Source organism: Diabrotica undecimpunctata, chromosome 2 (assembly GCF_040954645.1).
Source record: "Diabrotica undecimpunctata isolate CICGRU chromosome 2, icDiaUnde3, whole genome shotgun sequence".
Taxonomy (NCBI): Eukaryota; Metazoa; Arthropoda; class Insecta; order Coleoptera; family Chrysomelidae; genus Diabrotica; species Diabrotica undecimpunctata.
The window spans coordinates 4,620,541-4,642,946 of record NC_092804.1 but is presented as its reverse complement, the minus strand read 5'-3'; the positions used below and the strand labels follow the sequence as shown (position 1 = coordinate 4,642,946).

Here is a 22,406-nt window from a genome sequence, read left to right as displayed (position 1 = left end):
AAGGTCTATCGTCGTCAAAAAGAGTTTGTATGTATTCTTTCCATCTCTCTAGTTTGTCTTCTGTACCCATAATTATTTCGTTATTAGGTATCATTTTTTAATATTGTTGCTTGTCTCTTTTTGTGTCTACCTGTCATTTCTTTTACTTTTTTATGGATATTAAAGGTGTCGTATTTTTCCTGAAGTTGTTCGATTTCTAGGCATTTTGTTGACATCCAGTTTTCTTTCGCCTCCCTGCACTTTTTTCTAATGATTTTGTTGATTCGCTTGTATTCTATTGGGCTTGTTTTATGTTTTCGTCTTGAGGTCCATGAGGTCCATGATCTCTTGCGTTATCCATTCTTGTTTTTTGTTGTGTTTTATGAACCCGATGTCTTCTTCTTGTATCTTTGTTATTTTTGTTTTTAGAGCAGTCCATGTTACTTCAATGTCTGTCTGTACCAAGTTTTCGATCGTTTTTATTTCTTCCTCAAGCTTGATATTTATTTCTTTTTTCTGTTCAGGGTTCTTCAGTTGTGAGATGTCTATTTTTTTTGTCACTGTTTTCTTTTTGACGTTGAGAAATCTTTTTAATCTAAAATCTATTATAACTGGATTGTGATCGCTATCCAAGCCTACGGTATAAAATTAAACTAATCATTATGCCTAAACTATATATATGTTACGAAAAATGTCCGAAATTGGACAATCCTAGCATTGTACGGAAAATCTTGTCCACTTCTAGCTTTGTACCCCTTTACTTTACAATCTTCGAAATATACATAATCGACGGTCTTTGTATGAAAGAATTGCTGTACAATGTTCGATGCTGTATTTATCTAAGCTTTGCACGAAACTGAAAAAGGTATTCTATTAAATGGTTACCGGCTAAACAACATCAGATATGCAGATGACACCATAGTATTTGCGGACAACTTAGAAGACCTACAAGTTCTTATGAACAAAATCACGTATTACAGTCAACAATATGGACTCAATGTAAACGTTAATAAGACAAAGCTTGTGATAATTAGCAAGAAAAGGATAACAGAAGGTCAACTCTACGTCAAACAATCCCCTGCAGAAAGAGTGACGCACTACAACTACCTCGGCAGCATAATAAATGAAGAATGGAACAAATACCAGGAGATAAGAGCACGCATCGGAAAAGCTAGATCCACCTTCAATCGAATGGGGGCTTTCTTCAAGAGTCACAACCTCTCTCTTAATACAAAAGTAAGAATGCTGCGATGCTACGTCTTCTCTGTCCTTTTTTATGGTGTTGAATCGTGGACCTTGAACGAAGATATGTGCAGAAAACTGGAATCATTTGAGATGTGGCTATATCGGAAAATGCTTAAGATCCCGTGGACTGACCGAGTCACAAATGAGGAGGTCCTCAGAAGAATGAATGAATGAAGGACCGAGAGGTACTGACCACCATCAAATCTCGAAAGTTACAGTTCTTCGGACATATTATGCGAAATGAATCCAGATATGCTCTCCTTCAAGCCATCCTGCAAGGAAAAATATTTGTAAAACGAGGTCCAGAAAGAAGAAGAACATCTTGGTTAAAGAACCTCAGAATCTGGTTTAATACATTATCTGTGCAGCTTTTCCGCGCTGCTGCAGATAAGATAAAGATTGCCATGATGATCGCCAACATTAACGTAACGAAGCGTAACGAATAGTCACATCAAGAAGAAGATACACGTCTTTTGAAAATCTGAAATGTTTCACAAACATCTTCCCTGTATTATAATGTATTACTTATCCCTTGAAGCTTTGAAATGTTTTTCCAACATCACTCTATTGCAGAAAAATTTCTTCTCATTATTTATATTTTAGTTTGACATTGTATATATATATATATATATATATATATATATATATATATATATGTATATAATAATGTAATATATGCTTTTGTCTTTGCCCCCACCTGTTGACTGGTGGTTCCGTTCGGCGTCGATTTCGCTTTCAACATGTGGATTAAGAATGACAAAGGCAGTTTATAATATAAGACATCCAACATATTGTTCTGAAGCTATTTTCTTGTGGCATTTTAAATTAATTTATATTTAAATGGGAATAAGCCACAATTAAAGGTTAAAATACGTTTATTGACGTTTCAATTTCCACTTCGGAAATCGTTCTCAAAATACAAACGTTTGTATTTTGAGAACGATTTCCGAAGTGGAAATTGAAACGTCAATAAACGTATTTTAACCTTTAATTGTGGCTTATTCCCATTTAAATATAAATTAAAGACATCCAACCTTAATATTAAAAAACTTTTTAGCGGTGTACAGCATTGCCATCCAAAAGTAAATAATATTTTTTTATTAATTGACGTTCAACTAACTTATTACTGAATATTACAGTGTTTTTGCTATATTATTTGCCAATTTAAATGAGTTTAATATGTGTCACGTGTTTTGTTTGACCATTTTGTTAATCATATAAAAAATTGCCAGGCAGCTTGTCATGCTTCATCATCATCATCATAAGTGGCTCGACAATCCGTTGTGGATCTTGGTCTGCTCACAAAGAAGTCGCCACTCCTGTCGATTCCTAGCAACTTTTTTCTATCTTTTGACCCTTAGAATCTGCAGGTCTTCTTCCACATCATCAATCCATCTCATACGTGGTCGTACTCTACTTCTTGTGCCCTCTGGTTTTGAAAATGTTAATCTCTTCGTGTATTCGTGATCTGACATCCTAGCAATTGTTCAGCCCATATAAGTCTCTGGATTTTAACGAATTTCACAATATCTAGATCGGTGTATAACTGATATAGTTCGAAGTTGTATGTTCGACGCCATAGCCCATTTTCATTTACGGCCCGAAAAATCTTTCTAAAAATTTTTCCTCCAAAAATACCAAGAAATCTTTCATCATTTTGGGTTAAGGTCCACGTTTTAGCCCCATATATCAAAAACGGTCTTATTAAGGTCTTGTATAATATATTGAGCTTTACTGCACGTTTTATATTTTTAATTTTTAAATGTTTCTGGAGACCGTGAACAGTTCTGTTTGCTATTGGTATGCGTCTTTTTATTTCGTCGCTTTTCGTGTTTGTTGCGTATACTAGCGATCCAAGATATGTGAATTCTTTGACCTGGTCAAAGGTATGGTTGTTAATTTGAATTCTCTGTTGGATATTTTGGGAGTTTTTAGAAACCAACATATATTTGGTTTTTTTCCTCGTTTACCACAAGTCCTAATTCACTTGCCGCGTCCGCAAGCCTTATAAAACACTGCACTATGTTTCTCATTGCATGATATAATGCAGTTCTTTTCACACTGTCATAGGCTGCTTTGAAGTCGACGAAGATATGCTATGTATTTTTAGTATTTCCTCGTTTCATTTTTTCGAATAAACCTTGTATCTCATTGAGAGTATTATGTTGGCATTCCCTCTTCTTACGTCGATGGATGCGTTTTTTCCCTCTTCTTGTCATGCTTATATTTTTAAAATTTAAGTTTATACATAGATATTAATAACATTAACGAATCTATTCACATATAGATTAAGTATTTTATATTTTTTACTATTAAAATCTTAACTGCATTATCACTGTGTGATTCTTTTGATTTTCACGACCAATGTAAAACTGGGTTGCTTTTTACCAACGAAATTTATTACTTCGCATGTAAGTTATCTTTTATATTAATTATCTCTTTCCATTTTACGTGGAGATGTCATTTGTCCAATCGGCATTGAATCTAAATGAACTGTTTTCCTTCTAGGAGCAGCTTTCTTCTTCACAGACATGGACTGATGCTGTATTGTAACTACAAAACGAAACGTTTATGCAATATTTGAATATATATATCGAATAGTTATATTTTAGCTTTTCTTTTCTCCTCACATCTGACTGATATCTTCAAGAGTTACAGTGTGAAAGGCCATTGTTCTTCACTGCTTCCTATCTATATATATATATATATATATATATATATATATATATATATATATATATATATATATATATATATATATATATATATATATACTTTCTGCGGTTTTCCGAGTTTGATTCCGTGTTAAATAATTTTGGCCAGACCCGGAAATCCACAGAAAGTACCTATATATAGCTCCTGCGGATATTTTAAGTTGATCCATGGTTTTTGTAGTATTTTTAGTTTATTGTACTAAGCCTTATTTATTTTTTTATACTGTGTAATATATATTAAATATTCCGATTGTTAATATGTATAAATAAACGATACAGAAAAAATCAAAAACGTAAAATCACTAAAACACACAATTCTCCGAATAATCGTTCAGACAATAGCGAAATCAGTAAAGATTTTTATAGATCCCATCAATTATCGATAAACCCCGTGATTACAATATCAGGCTCCTTGTCAATCTCACGAGAAACAAACGAAAACCGAGCGCATCATCAGCTTATCAAACAATTGAAGTTAACTCCTAATTCATACAACCTCGTCTTAAGTACACATACCAGCGCGCTGTATGAAAAATCATGTGACAGACCGCAACTATATCGCTCATTACAACAGCTGCCTTCCAAGGTGTGGTGATTTAAAAAAACAGTGCTCCAATTTTTTAGTATTAAGGGTGAGTTTTGATAACTACTTTCGACATTAATTCAATCTGTAATAATTTTGACCCAAATGTGAATATTTGTTCATGACCTTTCAACTTTTATCGTCGAGCGAATTCAAAAAACAATATTTCAACTTTAACGTTTATATTTTTGATAAAATAAAAATGTTTTTACGTAATTTAGAAACCGTTCACATCCATTTTTGTTAATACCTCTAGTACTTATTAATTTAACTTTTATTTAAATTCGTACATCACGTGTTTTATTTTCTGTATTAAAAACCGCTCTGAATTATCATATATAATAGTTTTTTGTCTAAATGTGGAAACTTATGTGTACACTTTATTGGATAACATTTTTGAAAGAAGTTGATTATTTTAAAGAACATTTAAGTCACGAGTGATATTGCAATGATCAAGTAATTATATCTTAATTAAATAGTAACTAACAACGCAAAGTCGACGCAGATCTGACAAGTAGAGCAAGGAAATCCACAAGGAAATCTACATAATGTATTGTCGTGAAGAAAAAATTTTGTTAAATGTTAAAAATTCCAAATACAGTACCCGTGCTATTACGATGTGTCTTAATGTTTTGAAAAGTTTCTCGCTCGTCTCCACTACGCTGTAATACCGATGCTACAATAGATACTTGAAGTATTACTTTTTACAATCATTTAACCATCCAAAGGTATCATTTTATTTGTAGTGATAACTCAATCTCCAAACGAATATTCCAAATACTCCATTTTTGTCCTACTAAATTTTAAACATTTTTCCACAAGAGCTTGTCTCCACTGTTCTAGTTTTGTTCTAAATCCCTGTCAGTATTTTCTACTAACACTACATCATCTGCATGTGTGCTCCAGAAAATGTTACCCTGTAGTTCCAACTTTATTACTGGTTGATACTCTTTCATAAATATCTCTTACTATCTTCACATAATCACTTTAGACTACCTTCTTATTAAAAGATCACTACAGAACCTCTTAAAGAGTTCCATCTTCTTCCTCTTATTCTTCAGGTGTCTCTATCTCTTCGATATAGGCCTCTCTCAGTGCTCTTTAGTTTTCTCTATTCTGGACTAGCCGGTACCTTGTTCTTTCTCTTCATGGTCTTCATCTAGTCATATTTCCCTCCAGCTTTCTTCACTTCAAGCCACAAATCAAATCCAGGAGGTGTCTCTGTGATGCTAGGTATGTTTGTATTTGGTTGAGGTGGCGACCATTCATGGATCCATTTGGTGATCATGTTAAACCCTGTGGTTGCAGCTGATTCTGCAGTTTGTATTGGAGATTTCTGGAGCGCAGTCGACTTTTGGTTGCATATTCAACATAGTTATGAATCAGCAGCCCCGTGTTGCTAAGGATCTTGTTATATTCTTTGGTAAGCAGGTTGAGTCGGCGAAGATGTGGTGGTGGAATGTCGCTCAGTACTGGTAGCCAATGTGTTGGTGTAGATTTGATTACTCTAGCGATCATTCTCATGGTGTTATTTAGCTAGACATCTATTTTTTTAACGTGAGCACTGTTGATCCATATTGGAGCGCAGTATTTAGCTACGGAATAAACAAGAAGCCTGAAGACCTGAGTGTGGATGCCGATGTCCCCATGTTGTGCCGCAGAGCTTCTGGATGATGTTATTTCTGGTTTTTAGCTTCTCGGCAACTATAAACTTAAATGTTCTTTAAAGCTTAACGTTTTTATCAAAGTGAACGTTAAGGGTTCTTGACGCCAGATTGTTATTTAGATGAAAGCAGGTTACTTCGGTCTTGGAGGCATTGGGGCGAAGTCTCCACTTCCGAAGTAATTTCCCATAACCTCTAGGTCTTCCGTAAGAATCTCTTCAGCTTCTTCTAGTGACTTTGTTTGGATTAATAAAGTCGAGTCATCAGCACAGCCAAACTTTGTTGATGTTGTTGTCGGCATGTCTGCGATGTAAAAGCTAAAAAGCAGTGGTGCGATTACCGAGCCTTGTGGCAGACTATTTTTGAGTGTTCTATAGGTGCTTACTTCGGATCCTATAGTTACTTGAAATACTCTGTCGGTGAGCATATTTTCTATTAATCTAGCGGTGAATTTACAAAGAATAGTGCATAAGAGTTTATAAATCATTCCTTTTCGCCAGACGGTGTCGAAAGCTGCTGATAGATTTTCTTTGAAAACCGGCTTCTATGTAAGTACATAGAGATAACACCTGGTTTGTGCAACCAGATGCATCCATGGTCTGTGCAACCATTATTCTCATAAAAATTTGTATGTTTTGAACAGGAGTATCTCGGTAATTATCCAGATCTTCTAGATTACATTGTGTGTATACCAGTATGACTATTAACTAATAACCATTCATCTGGGGTGTATTCTCCTGTTAGGCATCTGTTAAATATATTTACCAATACCCTTTTTCCTCTCCTTGGTACGTTCCTTTAATATCTCAGGTACAACATCATCATCCTCTGCAGCTTTATTGTTTTTTATTTGTTCGATTGCATAATCGATTTCTTCTATTTGGATGTCAGGTATTTCTTCAGAGTTTACATTAATTATACGTTTTCTATGTTCTGCACAGCTGGCTTGCTATGTTTCCCTTTCTCTGTATTCTATAATATTTCAATTTTTACCTTTTAGGCTTATAATTTTCTTTTGCGATGTCCTTCTTCTTTTAAAAACCCTCACTCCTCTGTTCTTTTCAATAATATTTTTCACTAGTCTGGTGTTCTGGTGTCTGGTTTGGTTTAAAAATAAACATAAAGAAAACAAAATCCATCGTTATCATTGATAAAGTCATAACAAGGATCCAGATAAAATATGATGATATTGAACAACTGGGCAAATTGAAGTACCTAGGAGTCTGTATTACTGAAGATCTAAATCCGAAATCAGCAATTCGATCAAGAATAGAGCAATCAAGAGCAGTCTTTTTGAAGCTGAGGAAATTTTTTAGTAACCAAAGATTCAATCTGCAAATCCTATAGCTGATGGTAAAATATTATATCCACGCTATTCTTCTTTATGGTGCCGAATGTTGGACTGTTCCGAAGGTGGAAGCTTTTAAGATGTGGCTTTTTAGGATTTTGAAAATACCATCGACCGATCATATTACGAACGAAATGATAATGCACAGAATGGGAAGAGACGAAGAACTTTTGACCAGATTAAATGGAGAAAGACAGCATATTTGGGGTACATACTTAGAAATGATAAGTACGAGTTGTTGCAGCTGATTATGAAGAGTAAACTCGAGCGAAAAGGGGGTCCTAGTAGACGACAAATATCCTGGCACATAGACACCTTTAAGAAAAGCAGAAGATAAAGACCAATTTGCAATGGTTATAGCCAACTTTCAGATGAAGTCGGCAATAGCAGAAGAAGAAGGTGTTGTGGTTAAGTATATCTTGTTTGGCCATTTGAGATACGTTTGAGCTCTGTTACTTGTTTATCTAGTCTTTTGTTCCTAAATTTTAATTCCTACTCCTTTGTTGTTTGTTTTCCTTACAGAATAACATGTGACCGGTTTTTAATACTAGACATTGTTCTTAATACACAAGAACTCTATACCCTTGTCTAACTCTACATCCTTTCTACAATATTCAGTGTCACGTAAACAGTAAATAGTACTTTAAATAAACTTTTTTTCGAAGCATTTCAGGTCTGTCTCCCTTGTTTTTCCTTTTATCAGCTGTGTCAAAACATTAACAACAAAATTTTACTATACTATTTATATTAAAATATACAATTATTTTTATAACGAAGTATATAAAATTATTTATTTGGAATGTTATTAGGTACGAATTTATTGGGTAAATAATTATACTAAGCATGAATATGCAAAAAATTCCTCTTGGTTATTAACATACTGGTATTGTAACCACGAGACGAGTGAAAAATACTCCAATTAGATGCATCAATTAATTGGTTAATTATACAAAAGGCTGAGTCATTCAGTTTCTACCGAAGTATCTAATTTACTTTGCCTTTTTTCTGTACTGTTTTTTCGTTTGTTTATAATATTGCTAAAACAATAACAAAAAATGTTGCGTTTATTAATTATTTAACACATTTTTTTCTATGATACTGTTCCGCTTTCCCACTAATCATTTTTTTCGTAGTAGAACCACTATTTATGTACGTGCTTTTGATTCCTTTAAACAGGTGCTTTGGGTATCCTCTTTTTTCTATAATTTGTAATAATTAGTTTGTGTCTATCGTCCCAGTCGAAGACTTTTTCAATATTTATAAATGAAATATCTATTACAAAACTGTGTTATCGATTCAAATGTCATTTCGGCTTTCCATGGCGTCATCAGACAGTGGGCTGAATACAAAATCATGGTTTTCGTTCATGCCCATCAAAGTAGATGGCACCTTTGAACGCTAAACACTTAAGTTGAAAACAGGAGTGATTCATTGGCCTTTAGTGTTTGATTTTGTATTCAGCCTCAGTATGTGATGAGGGGTCATGACGTCATAAAACTGTGTTCATTAGCAATTCAAATATGATAGATCAACGAATTATTCTCTTACGCCATATACTGGCTTTTAATACAACAAAGCGATAGCAAGCTTTGTCTAGAAGATGTAAACTTTTTTTAAATTTTGCAATACTTTTTGTAACAATGTATCAACACGTCGCGTGTAATCCCTATCGAGCAACATTCAATTATGACGTGACAATCAATTACAGTTTTCAGCAAATCGCTGCTGTTGTCCAAATGAACGCTGTCTACATTCGTTGTCATGACCCGATAGAAATGATCATCATTATCATCAGTGGCATTACAGCTCATTATGAGCCAAAGCCTTCTTCAGAACAATCTTCCATTCGCCCCTGTCTCTGGCAACTCTTCTCTATGGTTTTTACTCCGATGGATTTTAGATCATCCTCTATGTTATCTTGATGCCTAAGTTTTGATCTTCCTCTGGCTCGTCTTCCCACTAATCCTCTTCGGTCGAAAATTTTTCTGATCGTTGCATCTTCATCTCGCCTAATTAGATTATAATTAGAATTAGAATTAGATTAGATTAGAATTAGATAGGAAAGATATGTCATGTCTAAAGTGTTTCACTGAACAATAAGTAGTCATGTAGATATAGTACAAAATAAAGGCAACCTCAGTTTTATGATAAAAAAAAACTAAAAGTGTATACAAGAAATACCTAAACAAAACTGAGTACTTAACAACAGAAATAACGATATACGACAACTGGAGATGCAGGAAGGCACATTATAGAATATCGAGAACAGAAATAACTGGAGAAGATAAATATCATCTTAAGACAAAACGAGGTTTTTGAAGAATACTGAACTAAACTGTGTGTTTTGGAACGAAAGTATTATCAGAAAACCAAAAATTAAAATATATACCATAAAAAGAGCTGTATTACACTTGTAGTTTCGAAAACTGACCAATAAATAAGAAAAACAAAGATGGAATTTCTGAGGAAATATTATAGATTCACAACAAATTCAGAAGCCTGTCAGAAGAGCAGGCCTAGAACATTCTTCTTCTTAAAATGCCCTCTCCCCAATGGAGGTTGGCTACTGCAATTACAAACTCTTTTCCATTTTCATCTGTTAAAAATTCAGCTTCCTAGGAAAATGGGGCCTAGGTATTTGGACAACCATAATTAGAGAAGTCCGAGAAGAAAGAGAAAAACAGGTAGACTTCCAAGATTGTTTACAGATAAACTAGAAGAGACAATGGAAAGAAGAAATGTTCAAGATAGAAATCGACTGTATAGAAAAAACTGGAGAAAAAAGGCCAACAGTGAAAAAATATGAAAATGAAAAAGTAGTAGGAAAATTTTTGGCGAGTCCTTGGTTGTAGGATTGTTGTAATAAAATGCTGTTCAATTTTTTTGCTTTTTTCTATTGAACTTTAATCTTTGAAGGTTGTATTTTGCAAATTCCTCTGCAAATATTCGTTTATTTTTATCATCTTGTAATTGTTGTAAAGTCATTTATTTTACACTATAATCGTTTATTGCCATTGAGGTTACTCGATCTTTAATATATTATAATTATTATTTATGTTTTTATAATTATTACCTGGTATTTATATTGGAAATATAACCATAAAAATTAATCATTATTAGTAGCAATAAACAATTCACTCGAGTCTATATGCAAATCTAATTTATATGCATATACTTGTATTAAAATATTGTTTTTTATAGGAATTATTCGCATTTAACACGCTGTAAATTATGTAAAACCGTCAACATTTTCTTAGTCCTCGTTAAATATAATTCCATCTTTTTTATCAACAATTTCTGTGGTATGTACTACTGTCGACATGTCGATTTCTGTTGTATTAACTTAAATGTACGTACAATTACTTAATTAATTTACAAGTGGTCAAATTGTTTTATTTACTTACTTACTGTGTAGGCCTATAATCCATCGTGGGTCTGGTCTAACTGTACTATCTGCCTCCATTTCTTCCGATCCATCATAAGGTATTTGTCCATCTATAGACCCATGGTAATTTAGTAATGTTACCTCTCCATTTGGTGCGTGGTAGTTCTTATAGTCTTTTTCCTTCTGAGGTAGACTGCCATGATAGTTTCGGCCATCGTCATCTGATTCTTTTTGCATGTGACCTGCCTATCTTAACCTCTGTGCCTTGGCTTCTATTACAATATCTGACTTTACCGTCTGTTGTTATTGCTCCGTTCTTCTTTTTAACCGCGGATGAGCGGTCTAAACATCTCCTCACTTCTTTCAGCCTCTAGTTCTGGCGTTTTGCACGAACCTTTTGTCCGGTACTTTACCTTTCAGTATAATTAGTTGTAATTCTTATATTTCACCTCTCAGCATATGACCCAAGCATTTTTTCCTCTGTTTGATAATGCTTAGTAATTCTTTGTGTTTACTCATGTGCTGAAGTACCTCATGAGTTTTCTGGCTATTTTAAAATTTAGGTCTCCCATTGCCACATTGAGCCATATTCGTTGTCGTCTCGTATTGATTTGTCTTGTGACATACATGTATTTTGTCTTGACATCATTAATGCTCAATCCTATTTTACTGATCTCTCGTCCTAATTTTAGGAATTGTTCTTTAGCTGATTTTTTGGTTTTAGCGACTATGTCAGTATCATCTGCGAAAGCTATCAACTATCCTGGATCGTCGGCCGTGAACATTTAAATCGTAGTTTTCGCTTCTCCCACTGATTTGTCCGCTTTTTATCTAGAGCATTTTTGATATTGCTGAGCCTACTCGAACATAAATCTTGGGGTGGTTCTGAACACAGATCTTAATCAATATAATTAGTTTTTTTGGAATAGATATTTCTGCCATCGCGCTCTAGAGTTTGACGCGAATAATGCTGTCGTATGTTTGCCTGAAATCTACAAACAGATTGTGTATCTGTTGATTGAACTACCTGATTGATTTTACTCCCTTTCTTGTGTATTGTGACTATGACACACTCCTTGCATTTCTCCGGCAATTATTTTTCTTGCCATATCGCAATAATCAATTGATGTAAATGTTGCTGAAGTACATTTCCTTCGTATTTAAGGCATTCTAAAGGTATATTTTTCTCTAGTTTGTACAATATTAAATAACTTGTGATATTCTGTATAAAAACGGTTCTGCAAATCAAGTACAAATAATCAGAGCTATTTTTTATTCCATTTTTTTTTTAATTATAAAAAATATTAACAAAAATATGTATCTGTGGCTTATCAAAAATTTACAAGATTTTAATGCAACATCAACCATAAAGATATGATTTATTTAAGTTAGATAACATTATAAAAGTTTCATTATAAACGTAATAAAAAATGTTCAGATATTACATTCAATTAAATACATAACCATTTTGGGTAATTACTGTTTATTTAATTTGTTTGTGACCCAAATCTACCAACTTACTTGACCTTTATTTTAGAATAGTTAAATAGTTACACCTAATGTAGACGGACTGGATATGGTCGTATTCAAAAAAAAATTTTAATTAATATGGAAGTTGGTGTTTTTGTACGACTTATTAAGCCTTAAGTATACTTGATTAACCATAAAATGGGGCGTTATGGGTCTCTGTGAAGTCAGAAGTGAGGGAGAATAATGTTTTACTCTGAAATCAGGGTGTCAATTTTTCTATATGGGAAACAAATGGCTAGAAAATGCAATAAATTGTGATGTAAGCTGAAGAAACCGAAATTGCAGTGGGTCCTACGAATTCGGACAAAGAAATGAAAATGATGATATGTTTTGGGGTTTCTTAATGTCAAATGGTCTCTTTACAATCATTAGCTTTTTCAAAAAAAGTCACCAAACAAAATGGACCTGAGCCCTTATATATATCTATAGCTCCGAGAACTGCAAACCTAAGGAGGAACGAGAGGCATTTTACGAATAATTGCAAACCATCCTGGATGAAATACCTCATGAAGAACCCCTAATTCTTATGGGTGACTTTAATGCACGAATCGGAAATGAAATAGTTCCAGGAGTAAAATAAAGATTTACTCTGCTATAGCTAATCTCTGTGCTTTGAACGAACTGAGAATCAATAATACATTTTTCGACCATAAGCTCCAGTATAAATATACACTTGAAAACTCCAGGGGGCACAAATCTATGATTTTAGATTATCAGATTAGCAGATTCTAGATATCCGAAGATGATATGGATGATACTCAGTTTGGGTTCCGCAAGGGACTGGGAACGAGAGAGGCATTGTTTGCTTTTAATGTCCTCTCTCAAAGATGCTTAGATATGAACCTAGATATTTATTCCTGTTTCATCGACTTCGAGAAGGCATTCGACAGGGTCCGACATGAAAAACTAATAGAAATACTGAGAAACAAAGATATAGACAGACGAGACTTACGAATCATTATCAATCTGTATTGGAATCAAAAGGCCAATATAAAGATAGAAGAACAAAAGTCCGAAAATATAGATATAAAGAGAGGAGTAAGACAGGGCTGTGTTCTGTCACCATTACTGTTTAACGTGTACAGTGAAGCCATATTCCAGGAAGCGATAGCGGATCTGGGTGATGGAATCTCTGTAAACTGAAGAATAGTAAATAACATAAGATTCGCTGATGACACCGTTATAATGGCAGACACCCTGGAATCGCTACAAGAATTGGTAAATAGAATTAACGATTATTGCATTAGATACGGACTAAAAATAAATAAAAGAAAAACTAAATTCATGATTGTCTCAAAAACGCAACATGGAAATGAAAGATTAATGATAGAGCAAACCCAAATAGAAAAAGTAGAGACATATAAATATCTGGGAACCTGGGTTGATGACAAAAATGACCAAACCAGAGAAATCAAAGTCCGAATTGAAACTGCAAGGCAAGCATTTGTGAAAATGAAGACAATACTTACCAACAGAGACCTTCAGTTGCATCTCAGATTGAGGGCTCTAAGATGTTACATATTTTCTATCTTACTATACGGAATAGAAGCTTGGACATTGAAGAAACAACACATAAGGAAAATAGAAGCGTTCGAAATGTGGTGTTACAGAAGAATATTAAAAATTCAGTGGGTTCAAAGGATTACCAATGCTGAGGTCCTACGACGTCTAAATAAGGAGTTAGAAATTATGAACAGCATAAAAAGAAGAAAACTAGAATATTTGGGTCACATAACCAGAGGAGAAAAATATGAGCTGCTGAGAATTATTATGCAAGGAAGGATCCAAGGAAGAAGAAGCATAGGAAGAAGACGCATCTCCTGGCTGAAGAACCTTAGAGAATGGTTTAACTGTAGTTCACTACAACTTTTCAGAGCAGCAGCTAACAAAGTGACCATTGCCGTTATGATATCGTTAAGAATGAAATTAACACCAAAACATTTTCTACAGGAAATTACCGAGGAAAAATTCAATGTAGAATCATTGTGGAACGACTCTACAAAGGAAATGTACCAAAGGAGGCTAGCACAGAAAATACAGCTGAAACAAATAGACGACATCAAAGATATAAACGCGAGCTGAGAGAAAATTAAAAACAATATTGAAGAAGCAGCAACAGAAGCTCTAGGAAAACGCAAAGCCATACTGAAGAAAAGAAACAAAAACAATACACCATGGTTCAGAAAAGAAATAAAAGAGAAATGTAAGAGAAAGGAGAGGCCTACACAAAGTACAAAACATCAAATACTCCATAATCTCGAGACATCTATAAAAGAATACGAAATGAAATAAAGCAGTTGGTAAGAAGAATCGTAAGAAACGAACGGAAAGAAATGGCAGAATTGAAGGAATACAATAACATACCAGCAAAAGAATGGGAAAGATACCTGACGGAACTCTTTAAAGGAAAGGAAAATAATAATCAACACAATAAGGTACCTGAATTAAGACAAGAAATAGAAATCAGTCTTAAGGAAGTAGAGATAGCCATAAATTCACTCAAAAATAGAAAGTCACCAGGACCAGTCGGAATAATCAACGAACGATCTCTTGATGACACAATATGGAAGAACAAATACCTAAGACAAGGCACAAAAATAAAAATCTATAAAACAGCAGTTAGACCTATAATAACATATACGACGGAGACAAGACCATCTAAAATGACACGACTACTAGAAACAACAGAGATAAAAATACTTTGACGGATATCAGGGAAAAGTCTGTTGGATAGGGAGAGAAGCGAAAACTTAAGAAGTGCATGCAATATAGAAGACATAAATGAATGGGTGACAAAACGGAAACAGGAGTGGAACGAACACATTAGTAGAATCGCAGAGGATAGGATTGTACTATCGTACGAATAGTACGAGATAAGTCACCAAATAGACGAAGAAGTATTGGCAGACCGAGAAAAAGATGGTACGATAATTTAAACAATTTAGGAGGCTAATATTAAAGACAGGCTTTAAAGCCTACATACAGGAAGGAAGACGAAGAGCCAGTTCAGTGTGACCAGGAGAGACCAAAAATGAAATCGATTTTGTCCTTACCATCAACAAAACCATGGTCACAGTCTTTAATAGTTGTTCAGTAAGAAGTGACCATATAATAGTACGAGGAAGGTCATAGGTAATAATCTCCAAAAACACAAAGATACATAGTGATAAAAAAAAAACACCCAACAAGATAGAATCCTATAAAAAAATATCATTTCCTACTAAGAGGAAATTCCAAGGTATCTGGAGATAAAAAATATAGACTATATGAAAAATATACCAAACAAGATGGAATCCTATGGAAAAAACTATGTCCTACTAAGAGGACATTCTAAGATACCTGGAGACATTATAGACGATATGGATGTCAAAACCAGAAACGATAATAAAAACTATCAAGAACGTAAAACTTGCAATAAAAATCTCAGGAAGGATAAGTTGGAGGAAATCAGTCAAGAGACAAAAACACTTGGAGACACGAAGAGAACTTAAGAACAAAAACGATGCGAACGCACGCGTAATCCGGCAACTTAATAAAGATAACAACAAAATAGTGAGAAAGGACTTAAGGCAATATATCACCAAACCGATTATAAAGTTTGTCGAGGAAAATAGAAGTTTAAGAGTGCTGAAGAAAACTCAAGCTCTAGGTAAGAAGAATATTGTTAAGCTACCATATTTAAATGAGCAAAATTTTACATGGAACTATATAGAGAAAAAGATAAGAAAGATGGCATCAAGTTGAGAAAAGTCGAAAATCTGGGATCAGAAGACATTCCAGAAATAACAATTGAAGAAGTGTCAAAGTCATTAAATCAAATGAAAAACAATAAAGCAGCTGGTGATGATCAAATTGTTATCGAAGCAGTTAAAGCAGGAGTAAAGACAGTATTAAAAGCGTTAGCCCAATTATATATTTTTTTATAGCCCTTTTTCTATCCGAATTGTCGAATAAAGGCCTCTCCCATTTCTCGCCATTCATCCCTGTTGTGTGCTAGGCGTTTCCACATTGGTCCTGCGACTCTTTTGATATCGTCGCTCCAGCGCATTTGAGGTCTTCCTCTTGGTCTCTTCGCATCGTACGGTCGCCAGTTTCCGACTTCTTTGTTCCATCTACCATCTTCGAGACATTCGTTGTGTCCAGCCCATTTCCATTTTAATTTAGCTGCTTGTTTCGCGGCGTCCTTTATTTTTGTTTTGTTCCGGATTGCTTCGTTCGTTTGCCGATCTATTAGTGAGATACCAAGCATCTGTCGTTCCATGGCTCGCTGAGTTTTTCGAATCTTGTCCATGTTCTTTTTTGTGAATGTCCAGGTTTGAGCTCCGTAAGTGAGAACGGGAAGGATACAAGAGTCGAACACTTTGGTTCGAAGGTTTTGGGGTATCTTTTTGTCTTTCAGTATGTATGAGAGTTTTCCAAATTGCGGCCCATCCCATTCTTACTCGTCTGCTTATTTCGGTAGTTTGGTTTTTTTTGTTTACCTTGATATTCTGACCCAGATATATGTATTCTTCTACATGTTCCACTTTTGTTCCTTGGATGGTTATCGTCGGTTGATCATCTTTATTCGACATTAGCTTAGTTTTACTCAGATTCATTTTCAGTCTTTTTTTTATGGATTCCGTATGAAGCTCATCGATCATCGTCTTCAGTTCTTTCCAGCTGTCGGCTATTAGTACTACGTCATCTGCATATCTTAGATGGTTTAAATAGTTTCCGTTTATCGATAGTCCCTTCGTTTCCCAATTTAGTGATTTAAAGATGTCTTCAAGTGCGGCAGTAAATAGTTTTGGAGATATGGTGTCTCCCTGTCTTACTCCTCGGTTGATTTTTATTGGCCTCGTTTTCATTCCGTTATCCATCGTGACTACCATTTCAGCGTGTTGATATATATTATGTATTAATATCCTATATCTAGAATCTATTCTGCTGTTGACCAGTGCTTCCTCAATAGCCCATAATTCTATGCTGTCAAAAGCTTTCTCGTAGTCTATAAATGGTGCATTAAGATTGGTAAATTGTATTCGTTAACTTTTTCTATTAGGACCTTTAGTGTGTGAAGATTATATAGCACATGCCTTTCTGAAGAAGTTACGCCTTCTCAATGGAATAAAACTGTTATAGTAGTCATGCAGAAAAAGGGAGATATAACGGAGGTAAAGAACTATAAGACCTATGAGCTTGTTATCTCACATTTATGAGTTGTTTATAAACATAATAACTAATAGGTTCACATCAAAACTAGATGTCTATCAACCTTGTGAGCAAGAAGGATTTAGAGCTGGATACGAAACAAAAGATCATTTGCAAACCATTAAAAGTTGTTAAATCGACTTAACGCGTTTGAAATGTGGACATTTAGAAGATTGTTAAGCATTCCATGGGCAGATAGAGTCACGAATACAGAAGTGTTAAGGAGAATAGGCAGAGGGAGGGAAATGGAAAATACAATAAAAGAAAGGAAATTGCAATATCTCGGACATGTGATGAGAGGCGAAAGATACGACATCTTGAGACTCATAATTCAAGGAAAAGTAGAGGGTAGGAGAAGCGTAGGAAGAAGACGCGTTTCCTGGTTGAAGAACCTGAGAGAGTGGTTTGGTTGCAGCTCAAGGTAGTTGTTCAGAGCAGCTGCCTCGAATGTCAGAATAGCCATGATGATTGCCAACCGTAGTCGCGGAGATGGCACTTAAAGAAGAAAAAGGAGAAAAGTTGTTAATGGAAAAACCATTGAATATAATACCACCAACACAAATCTCTCATCAAATACATCCATAAGCATTCTACAACTAGTGTAACGATTTAACGATTCAACGAGATACTGCGAAGGAGACGTTCGGCAAAGAGACAACATATCTCCTAAATTGTTTACAACTGTTCTAGAATGCTCCTGTAAAACAATAGATTGAGCAGTTAAGTTGATGATCGATGGACGAAAAGAATTTTGGAATGGAGACACCGAATACAAGCTAATAGAAACTGAAATCGACCCCCGACTAGATGAACTGATGACATAAAAAGGGTGACTGCAAATTGGATTCAGATGGCGCAAAAATCGGACTAAATGGAAAATCATGCGAGAGAGTTATGTTCAGCAGTGAATGTTAGAGGCTATAGTCTAGCAAACACAAAAAGGAAATTAGTCATCCAAAATTATGCGTCGTAAGTGGTCAAAAGTAGCCGAAAACACGTGTCAATCATGAAATCTCGGATATTTTGAATTCAATCATTGAATTCAATTCAATTTCAATTGTGTGAAGACAACAGATGTGAAGAGATGAGGAGCGTAATACATTGACAGAACACTAAGAAAAACTAAAAAGATCAACAGAACATTTTAAGGAAAAGCTTGATGGAGGCGAACCCCGATAAATCATTAAACCAAGCAGACAGAGAAAAGAGACACTATTGTTTTAACCTCAACTTTTCACATTTATATTTTTCTGTTAGTACTAGCTTCTTCCATTTTTATTGAGTTAAACAATATTTAACAAAAGCAATATATCGTTAAGCGAGGGCTAAACGATACGATAAACGTACGTGATCCCGCGTATGACTCAGTTTATTTTTTATTTGATGGACTATAGATGATGATGACAATAGGTATCCGTAGTCTATGGTGTTTAGTTCACTAAACTGTTCAATGGAGCACAGACACGTTGTGACGTTAAAGTTCGTGGAGTTTTGTATAGTAAATAATGCCTTTACTGACCCATTGAAGTGACGGCACAGACTTGAGGCCGCAGTGTGATTTATATTTGTCATGGAGCTTTTCTTGGGAGATTTAATGCAGTAGTTTCCCATTGCTTTGTGCTCTCGCACATTGGTACATCGTAATCTTCTTATGCAAAATATTGTCTTATTAAATCGTCTAACTACGCCTTTGTCCTAAGAATCAATAATATGAAATGTATTGATTCTTAGGCCAAATCACTTTCCTATTCTTTCACATAATTCAGAAGTTCTTGTAAATCTTCTAACTTATCTATGAGTATGCCATTGTTATCGTCATAACATATGTTGCTTATAAATATTCCGATTATGTTCTTGCTCATACAGGTATTTTTGACAGTTGAATATCAATTAACCTCCACATTATATGTGCCGTTATACATGTTGTCAAGTAGAAGATTTGATTAAAAAATTAGGGGAGTCATCTAAAACTTATGGGAAGACAAAATACTAAAAAAATTTCTTCACCGTTTATTCAATCGATTTTTTTTTGTTATTTTTCAATTATAAAGACCAATAAATTCACCGTTTATTCGGTTTGTCTACTTTATCAAGCTTAACCTTCCTTTTAACTAAAAAATAATAATTAATTTTTAATAATCTGTAACTACGCAGAAATCGATCATCATTATAACCTTATTACGGTTTGTGGGTAAACAGTTTGTTAAAAATAATTAGGTGAAATTAATTAGTCGCTTTGATAACAGACCAAGCAAATCCACACAAACGTAAAAATACGAAAAAATTTATTATAAGTATAATATACACTGCTCTAGAAAAAATTTCAGAAACTAAAATTTTGTAATTGGTGAAGATAATACATAATTATTGAGATGGTCAATAATTTCACTGATCTAGGTGTATTTCCAGAGAAATTTATCCTTCAATCTGCAGATCTTATATCCAATAAAGCCATGAAATAGCTTGGTTTCGTTAAGACGCATACCAGAGATTTTCGTAGATATCATTCTGACTTTACAATCCTGCGTGGGTCCTAGCCTCCTCAAGAATTTCTCTTTACTCGTCCCTATCCATCGCCTTCCTCCGTCAAGCACGTATTCCCATATTTCTTATGTCTTCATCGATGGTATCAAGGAAGCTTGTTCTGGGTCTTCCTTTTCTTCTCTGACCAATGTGTCTATCGAGGAGCGTTTTTCTAGCTGGGTCATTTTGTTCCATTCGCATTACATGCCCTATCTATCTCAGACGTTCTATCTTAATATGTTTTACAATATCAGGTTCCTGGTATATTCTATAAAGTTCGAAGTTGTATCGTCTTCTCCACACTCCATTGTCATTCACTGTTCCATAGATTCTCCTTAGTACTTTTCTTTCGAAACATCCTAACAGGTTTACATTATTTTTTGTTAGTGTCCAGGTCTCTAAACCATATGTTAGGACTGAGCGTATTATTGTTTTGTAGAGTTTTATTTTTGTATTTCTTGATATTTAAGGGATATTTAATTGTTAATTTAAGGAGGAGATTGAGCCCAAAATAACATCTGTTGGCCGTGCAAATCTCTGCGGTAGTATTATGTTCAGTGTTAAGGAGCGCTTCCAGGTATACAAATTCGTTCACTGCTTTGATGACGTTGTTTTCTATAACAAGTAGTCGTAGGATTTGTTGAGTGCTTATTTTCATAAACTTCGTTTTGTTAGTGTTTATTATTGAACCCATTTTTGTAGCTGTTTCTTTTAATGCTAAATACGTCTCTCGTACAGCGTTATCCGTTCTCCCTACAATATTGATATCTTCAGCGTAGGCCATGATTTGCACTGATATATTGAACCAGTGGTTGTGATTCGTGGCATACGTATTACTTTTTACAGAGACAGATTGAACAGTATACAGGAGAAAGGGTCTCCCTGGCGCGGCCAGGGAGCCGCGCTCTTTGTTTTAAAAGGTTCAGATAGTTCCCCCTAAATTTATACTCTACATTCAACTTTTTCAAGAGTTAGTTTTGTTAAATTTACCAACTGATTTGGTACTTCTAGCTCTTTCATTACTTTGAACATTTCTTTTCTATTCACAGAGTCGTAGGCTGCTTTATACTCTATAAATATGTGATGAGTATCAATGCCATATTCCAGTGTTTTTCCAGCGTAATTCCTGTGTGTTTAAAGCATTCAATTTATTTTCAGTTATTTAAAGTATTTCAATATTCCATTCATTGGGGAGGGATTTCTGTGTCCATATTTCTTTTATAAGCTGCTGTTTATGCCACTATGGTATCATGGAAACCTTCTTTACATAGTTCAGCTGGCAGATTATCTATTTCGGGCGATTTGTTTCTGGCTAGTTGTTTAACTGTATCTTTAACTTCAAGAATTGCTGGTGGTTCCTCTTCCCTCTCGTCTGTTCCCCTTACCTCATCGCTTTCATCTTCCAGGTTTTGTTCTTCTTCCTCTATATTAAGTGCCTGGTTTAAGTATTCCATCCATCTAGTCAATACATCTTTCCTTGTTGTTAATAGGTCGCCATTCTGACTTCTGCATTGTCTTGTAGTTGCGTTGAATTCTTTTCCGTTGATGTTAACTTTCTTATAGAATGCTCTGAATTCTTTCTTTCTGTTGAGGTTTTCTATATATTTAAGTGATTTCGTTTTTTTCTTTTGTGTATCCCCTTTTCTTCTCTTCCCTTTTTCTGGTAATTCCCTACAGTTGTTCTAGTTCATCAAGTAAGCATCTTCCTGTAGGTTTAATTTTTTTCTTTTGTTGCATTTTTGCATTCATTGTCAAACCAATAATTTTTACGGACACAAATTTCTGTTCCTATTTCATCTTTCGCTGCTGCTTCAATGTCTTCCTTTATTCTGGTCCAGTTGGAGTCTATATCTGTCTGGCCTTCTTCATTTACATTTTGATTCCTTTGCCTGTTGATGATGATTTCCGAGTACTGTTCTGGAATTGTCGCATCCCTCAGCTTTTGCACATTCCATTTTTTTCTATCCATTCTATTTTTTTTACTGGTGTTTGAAATTCTAGCCCTCAATGTTGAGATCACTAGGCAATGATCTGAGTCTATGTTTGCGCCTCTATAACTTCTGCAGTTTATTACGTCTGTTTCATGCCTTGAATCTATTAAGATGTGATCAATTTGACTCGTTTTTCTCCCATCAGGAGAGGTCCAGGTTACCTTGTGTATGTTTGTACTGTCATATTTAGTGCTGCTGCTTTTATCAATCGTAATCCATTATCGCTACTGATGTTGTGTAGGCTATGCTTT

The 22,406-nt window shown here is 34.7% G+C and overlaps 1 protein-coding gene across 2 annotated transcripts in view; it reads left to right on the top strand.

Moving 5' to 3' along the window:
* Vha100-2 (V-type ATPase subunit a family protein Vha100-2) overlaps nucleotides 1–22,406 on the top strand; it is an 87,308-nt gene that overhangs the window by 16,833 nt on the left and 48,069 nt on the right. Inside the window, exon 1 of one of the 2 annotated variants that reach the window (XM_072522143.1) lies at nucleotides 4,396–4,570. The exons of the other annotated variant lie outside the window; for it this stretch is intronic. The gene's annotated coding sequence lies outside the window, so the exon portion shown is untranslated. Of the gene's footprint in view, nucleotides 1–4,395; nucleotides 4,571–22,406 lie in introns of those variants that run through there. 2 annotated transcript variants of the gene reach the window in all.